This window comes from Scyliorhinus torazame, chromosome 8 (assembly GCF_047496885.1).
Source record: "Scyliorhinus torazame isolate Kashiwa2021f chromosome 8, sScyTor2.1, whole genome shotgun sequence".
In the NCBI taxonomy this organism is placed as follows: domain Eukaryota; kingdom Metazoa; phylum Chordata; class Chondrichthyes; order Carcharhiniformes; family Scyliorhinidae; genus Scyliorhinus; species Scyliorhinus torazame.
Window position 1 is genome coordinate 13,928,045 of NC_092714.1, and position 8,186 is coordinate 13,936,230.

The window sequence follows — 8,186 nt, forward strand, 5'->3', positions numbered from 1 at the left end:
CCGGGGAGATCTCCCTTTGCTCTTCTTCGCAGGAGCGCCGTGGGATCTTTCACTTCCACCTGGGAGGGCAAACTGTTTAATACCTTGGCCAAAGGTGGCGGCCCGATCGAACGGCCTCATTGCATCTGACTCGGGACCCGTTGAGGCCGTTAAATCGCCACGAGGGTCTCTCGCGACATTTGCGACGCCTCGTGAGATCCAACGGGATCTCGTGAGACGTTGCGACCTGGACCTCACCCTCACTGGACAGGATCCAGATTTACATATTTAAGTGAGCAGTTAGGCTCACTTGAATATGCCTGCACATATTTGTGATTCTTCTCACCATGACGCTGTTTAGTACTGGTCCAGACAAAGGTTGACCAGGCGAACACCCCCTTGGGAGGGGGGGGGGTCTCCCAGGCCATCGGACTCCTCGGGCAGTCAGGCTCTGGGCAGAGTGGTACCCCCGGCACTCTGGCTGGATACCTCGGCACTGATACCTAGGCACCCTAGCAGGGGCACTGCCAGGGTGTCAGTGCCAAGGTGCCCGGATGCCAGGTTGGCACCGTCAGGGATCAGGTGCCCTAATGAGGTGGTGTGAGGGGGGGGTTTCAAGGACCCCCTAACAGGTAAGTTGGGGATATGGGTCCAGAGGCAGCAGTGGAGGATCCAGAGATCAGGGGGGCATTTATAAATGGAGCTGAGTTCGCCAGCGCAGGAAGCGTAGTAAGTGCAGCCTCGGTGGAGTGTTCCTCACTGAGGCCCCCAAAAAAGGCCGGTTTGATTGTGGGGTTGTTCTCGGCGCTGCAGGTCAGGATCTCTAGCAATGCAGCGCTCCCCCAGCACTGCACTGAAATGTCAACCCAGGTTCATGTGCCCCAGTGTAGGAGGGGCCTTGAATCCACAACCATCTGTTTCAGAGGCAATAGTGCTACCCAATAAGGCGATGGAGCAGTTAGTAGTGAGGGGCAAGGGGAGGAAAGAGTTGGGGGACTGGAAGAGGGTCACAGAGATGGGATGGGCTGAAGCTACTGGGGGATTGGAACAGGAGAGGTGAGAATTTGAAACTTGGGGTGATCAGGGCAGGGGAGCCAATGCAACTCAGGAAGCATGGTGGTACAAATGACAAGCTCAATTAATAGGCCCTTCTTCCACAAGGGCGAGGGCACTGCGGTACTGTCATTGAATTAGTAATCCAGAGGCACATATTAGTGCCCTGGGGACACGGGTTCAAATCCCACCGCAGCAAGCGGAAAAATTGGGAATTGAAAACTAGTCACTGGCACAGTGGCACCGTGGTTAGCACTGTCTATTGGGTGACAGTCTATTCTCCTGCATCTGCCTGGGTTTGCTCCGGGTTCTCCGGTTTCCGTCCAGGCCAGGGAGATTGGCCATGCTAAATTAGAGTCCAATGGTTAGGTGAGGTTAAGGGTTATGTGGATCGGAGGAGTGGGCCCAGGTGGAGTGTTCTTTCGGGGTTCGGTGCAGGTTTGATGGGCCGAATGGCCTCATTCTGCACCGCAGGGATTCTCTAATTCTCCGATTCTTAGTGACTGTGGAACAATTATAGACTGCCGTTAAAACCCATCCTTAAAAATCATCCTTACCCGGTCTGGCCTGCATGCGACTCCAGATCCACAGCTACGATCCTGGGCAACAAATTCGGACCTTGCCAGTGAATCCCACATCATAAAATAAATAAAATCAGCTACTGGGAGGTGATGTCACCTGTTGCTACTGACCATCAGGGCTGTGCCCAGTCCACCAATCATAGGAACCTGCCACAAGTAGCACTCTAGATCTGCAACACTCCGACGATAAGACGAGGAAAACGCTCTTCACTCAGACAGCTGTGGATAATCAGTTGTTGGACATCTTCAAAGCTAAGGTCGATAGCATTCTGGGCAGCAAGGGATAGGGGAAAGTGGAGTTCAGGTTGAAGAGTGGTCATGAATGGAAGAGGAGGGCGACACGGTGGCGCAGTGGTTAGCACTGCTGCCTCACGGTCCGAGGACCTGGGCTCGATCCAGGCCCTGGGTCACTGCCTGCGTGGAGCTTGCACATCCTCCCCGTGTCTGCGTGGGTCTCACCCCCACAACCCAAAGATGTGTCGCGTATGTGGATTGGCCACGCTGAATTGCCCCTTAATTGGAAAAAAAAGAATTGGGCACTCTCAATTTATTTTTTATAAAATGAATGGAAGACGAGGTCCGAGAGGCCATTTGGCCCTCTCCAGCTCCCGTTTCTTACGTTCATCCCTGGCTTCAACCCCAATAGGCTGTACCCTCAACTTGAGGACCACACAGTGATTGTGGTCACCTTGTGTGACTTTTGAAAGACTGAGAGCGAGGGTGGAGGGGAAGCTTGAGGCTGTCCCACAGATCGTAAATGAAGAGAAAGATTGAGGTGGAGGAGCTGATGATGAGGTGGATGTTGCCCCAAGCAATGCTGAGGAAGGATGCTGTACCTGGGAGCTTAGCAAGCGTGAGAGGGAAGTGCAGAGGAGCAGAGTCCATTCTAATATCAACAGAACAAGGAAGGAAGGTAAATATACTCGTCAAACACTTTGTTTTGCAAGTGTTGTAACTCCTTTCACTTCACTTGTGATACCCAAATAGTAATCAATCCTACAATCTGCACCCTGCACAACCTCCCCCCACCACCCCCCCCCCCCCCCCCCCCCCCACCCCACCAGTTCATGATTTCCATGGCTCAATGGCTAGCATTGTTTCACGTTGGATTCAGAGGGCTGTGACTTCAAGTCCTAACACTAAATATAGGCTGAAAATGTCAGTTCTGGAGAAGTACTGAGATGTTAAACCGAGCCCCTACCTGTCTGTCTGCCCTCTGCTGTGAATGTGGAAGATCCAAAGCCAATATCCTTCCCCCCACCCCACCCCCGGCCTACATTAATCCCCTATTCAATATCCCAAAAAGAGATTATCTGACCATTATTTCAGCTTTTGGGAGCTGACTGTGCACAAACTGGCTGCTGTATTTCTGATGGTGTCTATGTTTCAGGAGTATCTGCTTGGCTCCGAAGTTCTTTCGGATGCTCGGAGATTGTAAAAGGTGCTATATAAATGCATTTCTTTCTTTTCACCTCCCTTAATCTTCCCTACATTCTTAAAGTGTCAGTTCCCAAAACACTCTCTCCCCGCCAACCACCCTTTGGGGCATAGTTTTGTCTCTCTGAAGGTGGTGTTGTGTTACGGTTCACTCAGGGAAGCCACGTTGCTGCGGCAACGTGCATTTTTATGTATATAGCATGCAGTCTGGAGCTGTGGACAGACGGGAGAGGCTCCAACGTTCTTTCCATCGCATGATTGGCCGGGAATCGCCCCCCCACCCCTACCGCACGCCATTGAGTGTGTGTGTGTGTGTGTGTGTGTGTGTGTGTGTGTGTGTGAGTGTGTGTTGGAAGAATTCACAAGTCAATACGCAACCTGCCTGACTGCACTATGGACGCACACCCTCCATGACCATCGAGTCCTGGGCCAGGCCTTGAACCCAGAGCTTCCGGCGCAGAGGCAGGGACACTACACACTGTGACACAAGACCCCCTATCGCTCTGGTACCTCACCCCACAAGGCCACACACGAACCTATTCACAGAGCATCAGCAAGCTGATTAATGGGTAGGAGGAAGCAGCACAGCCAAGACTGATCCTAACTTCGAGTCAGCGTCCACTCAGTTACATTTTCCCTGAATAGCTGTTCAGCAACAAGGAGCAGGAACCCCGACCGAGACGTCGCCCCATTCCGAGTTCACCACCCTGGATAAGACCAGTTACCCCATCTCAGAACTTAAATCGACAGGCTTCAACACAAGTGATGTTCGGCACAAATTGCTCTGTGAGATGGAACTAAGCAAGCTACTCACCATTTGTGCTACCGAGATGACCAACACACAACTTAGCGTGTCGAGGTACAATTAGTTATGTTACTGGACTCATAATGATAATCGCTTTTTGCACAAGTAGGCTTCAATGAAATTACTGTGAAAAGGCCCTAGTCGCCACATTCCGGCACCTGTTCGGGGAGGCTGGTACGGGAATCCCAGAGAATACAAAATCAAATCCCACCATTGCAACTTGAATTTGCTTCTTCTTTTCTTTTAAAAAACAAATCTGGAAATAACAAACTGGTATTGGTTGAAAAAAAATGACCAGGAGGCTGTCATTGTTATAAAAACAAGCCAACATTCAGTTTGCCGAGATGGTGGGTCTTAGCCGGCCTGAGCTGATTTGTGACTCCAGACCCAGACAAAACATATATTTGAACGGCTTTACTCAGTTTTCTGGCGAGATGCTCGGTTATGTTGAACCTTCAAGAGCAGGCAGCAGCTTCCTTCGGAAACTCAGGATGGTTAACAAAAGGCAGCAACACCCACATCCCAACAGAGGGTCAATAAATAAGTACCTCCCGGTTCATGATAACAATACTGAGAGACAAACATTATATGCGATGGTGACCATTGATCCAAGATTTTAACACATGTATTTGCACCAAAATATCAGTAAGTAAGCTGTGTAGTTCAGTGAAATTCTAAATTAGATTCTTTGTCTCTGCAAAATTAACGAATCTTCTTTGGAACAAGGAGTTGGTTGCCGAAATTGCCCCTCTAGTTTCCCCGAGTTGACAAGGGGGAAATCAGTTATAGTTCCTAAGCTAGTCCCATGTGTGTGTGGGCGTGTGTGTGGTGAGGGCACTGGATGGGATAGGGCTTGGTCAACATTACAGCGACTGGATTGATCATAAGGCCCTGTGAGGCAGGACGTCTGCCTCAAGACACTTCAAGAGCTATAGCAGATGGGAAAGGGAGATATCAACAGCCAAAAGGATCACTTTCCAGCAACGCCTGAATTTTTGAATTCTCATCCTGGTTTTCAAATCCTCCTATGGCCTTGCCCCCCCCCCCCTCCCCCCCTCTATCTCTCAAACCTCCCCCAGCCCCACAACCCTCTGAGAATTCTGCGTTCCTCCATTTCTGGCCTCTTGTGCACCTCCCACAGGCTCTCCCCTCCACCATTGGTCTTCAGCTGCCTGAGTCCCAAGCTCTGGTATTCCCTCCCTAAACCTCTCTCTCTCTCTCCCAACTCTAACACACACACACTCCCTCTTTGTTAAAAACCTACCTCTTTGAGCAAGCTTTTGAAACCATGCCCCAACATTTTCTTGCGTGGCATTTCACACTGTCAGATTGTGCCTGCCATCAAATTCCTTGCGAAATGCCTTGGGGGTGTTTTGCGACATTAATGGTGCTCTCCCAATTCGAGTTGTTGCTGGTTTGGGTGCTGGCCTCTGAAAAGGTGAAGAGGGAAGGGCGATGAAGGCAGGGCCCATTCCAGAGGGCCGGGCCAAGATGCCAGAGGGCTCTGCCATTGAGGAGATAGGGGAGGTACGGTGCCCTCTGCAATGCAATTGATGACAGCAGCCTCCCAGTGGCTGAGGCTCACAGTGAGTGACTAGGACCTGGGTGCAACAGGAACCCACTCCAGGGGAAGGGTGGCAGCAGGGGGGGGGGGGGGGGGGGGGGGGGTCAGTGTCTTTAGGCGAGATGGGCAAAGGGCAGGGAGGAGGTTAAACAGAAAATAAAATCTTAGCAACTGCAGACTACATACACATGTGAACATTAAATGAACCACATGAACAATCAATAGCCTGCGGCTAATAGAATTCAAATGATTCGCCCTGTAGCCTCTGAGCATTGACCACTGACCACACTGAAACAACTTGAGAGCTGGAGGTTAAAAACTCCTGTTTACAAAATTCCCCACCAACCACCACCTTCTAAAATGGATATTATGAAGGACGTTTTTGGCATATATATTGATATAGATATATAAAAAATAATAATGTAACGCTGAACACCACCAGCTCCCCGACATAGTCCCCTTTTCCAAGGCTGCAAGAGGGAAAACAGCGCAGAAGGGCCTGAATATCAAAATACGATATATAAATACACACACACACACAATACTAGCCAGCTGGCTGCGTGGGGTTGTGCGATGTTAACTCTTCAACAGCACATCTCCTTTTTTTTTTAAATGCAACATATATGACATGAAGACATTCCCTTTTTAAAAAAAAAACAAAGCCTTTCTCTGATTTTCCCCTGAAATTCTGATGGGTTTATTTTAGATGAAGGCAGAGAGGCCTGTCTTCAGCTGGGGGGAGGGGGGGGGTAATTGGGGGTCCCAGGACAGAAACACCCCCAAAAGGGTCTGGGAGCAACTCGAAAGCAGCAATCTGGTCAATTTCACTCCGACTTGAAACTGAATTCTCACTGCTTTAAAAAAAAACACCCCTCCCTTTGTAAAAATAAAATGTTAACATGAACAGATTACAACATCTCCGATTTTATAAAGGTCACAGACATGTAATGGACCATTGATTTCCTCCCCTTACCTGATTTCCCCCTCCTCTGTTTCACACGGGGATGTAGCAGTTCCGGAAACCCCAGTCAAGCTGAAGGAACGTTGCAGTTTTTAATGGTTACCAGAAGCCAGGAATGTATCATGTTGCTGCTGTTGTTGCTGCTGCGGCCGCCTGCTTGGATTCAAGGATTCGCCACCGATGTTGTATCCACCAAGCCCAGTCTCAGGAATACACAGCAACCGGGTGTAATGTGTCCTCTATGTCGCCCGCGATCCAACGTTTGAAGGGGGGGGGGGGCGGTGGGGGAGAATGGGTCGAAGCAAGGTCTCAATATAATAATGATTGTTAATAAATTCAGCGGTAGATTCGGAAATGATTGCCTGCTTTATTTAAACGAGGTCCTCTCTCCCTCTGTCTGTCTGTCTTGCGCACACACACCCCTTCCTCAGGCAGGCCACATGGAGAATGAGGCAGTGGAGCTGAAGCTTGGTACCTCCCAGCTGAAGACATGTAGAAAAAAACACACACACACACACATTACAGGCTGAAAGCTCCACCAGTCAACACGAGCAAACTCTGGGATTAGGCTGCCCTACAGACACTGGAGCACGCACACACACAATTTAACCCCTTGTGGTTACACCCAGTCAGTCAGTCTCTTTAACAGGAGGGAAGGTTTGCCAAAATATTTCTCAACAAACATTTTTTCGTCCTTCCCCCAGCTCCCTCTCATTTTATTCATGCCTCTTTGTTCCCCAAGTACCAGAGGAAGAATCTGCATTTACATAGCACCCAGGATGATCTCAGGCCATCCCAAAAAGCACTTTCCAGCCGATTAACTATTTTTCACGTTTGGTCTTTGTAGGAAAGGCCGCACTCCAATTGTTCACAGCAAGCTTTGGTAAACAGCCTGGTTATAATGACCCGATCGTCATGGTGGTTGGGGACTAACTACCAGGACACCTGGGAGAAGTCCACTGAGGAAATACAGGGCCTCGGTTTAATGCCTTAGCCACGTGACGGCACCTTCAACACTGTAGCACTCCATCGGTACTGCACTGGGATCATCAGCCAAGGGCAGGTATGGGCAACCTGGGCTAGTGAGTGGGCCGCATCAGTGACCCTCCTTCATCTCATTGGGCCGTGAGATTGTAATCGGCCCTTGTTCACTAACCATGACATCATGGATAAGACTAAATGCATTTCGTGCACACGGAATATTTCATAACGAATTATGGAAAATGCTCAATCATAGGCAGCAGGGTGACGCAGTGGTTAGCACTGCTGCCTCACGGCGCCGAGGTCCCAGGTTCGATCCTGGCTCTGGGTCACTGTCTGTGAAGAGTTTGCACATTCTCCCCGTGTTTGTGTGGGTTTTGCCCCCACAACCCAAAAGATGTGCAGGGTAGGTGGATTGGCCACGCTAAATTGCCCCTTAATTAGAAAAAATGAATTGGGTACTCTAAATTTTTTTTTTTTTTTAAATGCTCAATCATTTATCTATTAATAAAACTGTCATCAACTTCAAATTGTAAGAACAAAATAAATATTTACACTTTAGACGCAGAGAGAGCGCACGGCTCTCACAGTCTGTGTGGTGAGCAATCAGCACGAATCTCACTTGACTCACCCTCGCTTTACGTGCAAATCACTTCAGTCGTACTGGTCGGAAAAGAACTACGTGGACGGAAATCAGCGGAATGCGGCGACCCTGCGCGTGGTAAACAGCGAACAAAATGTCTCATGGGCCGCACTCAGAACCCAGATGAGCCCCATGTGTCCCCCAGGTTGGCAACTGCCTACCACTGGCCTGGAGTTTGTGCT

General features: G+C 49.6%; 1 protein-coding gene across 2 annotated transcripts in view; it reads right to left on the bottom strand.

Moving 5' to 3' along the window:
• nrip1a (nuclear receptor interacting protein 1a) overlaps positions 1 to 6,861 on the bottom strand; it is a 210,795-nt gene extending 203,934 nt beyond the window's left edge. Inside the window, exon 1 of one of the 2 annotated variants that reach the window (XM_072513106.1) lies at positions 6,393 to 6,861. The gene's annotated coding sequence lies outside the window, so the exon portion shown is untranslated. Of the gene's footprint in view, positions 1 to 5,119; positions 5,316 to 6,392 lie in introns of those variants that run through there. The other variant, XM_072513107.1, reaches the window with a different exon arrangement.
• Positions 6,862 to 8,186: the final 1,325 nt, after the last annotated feature.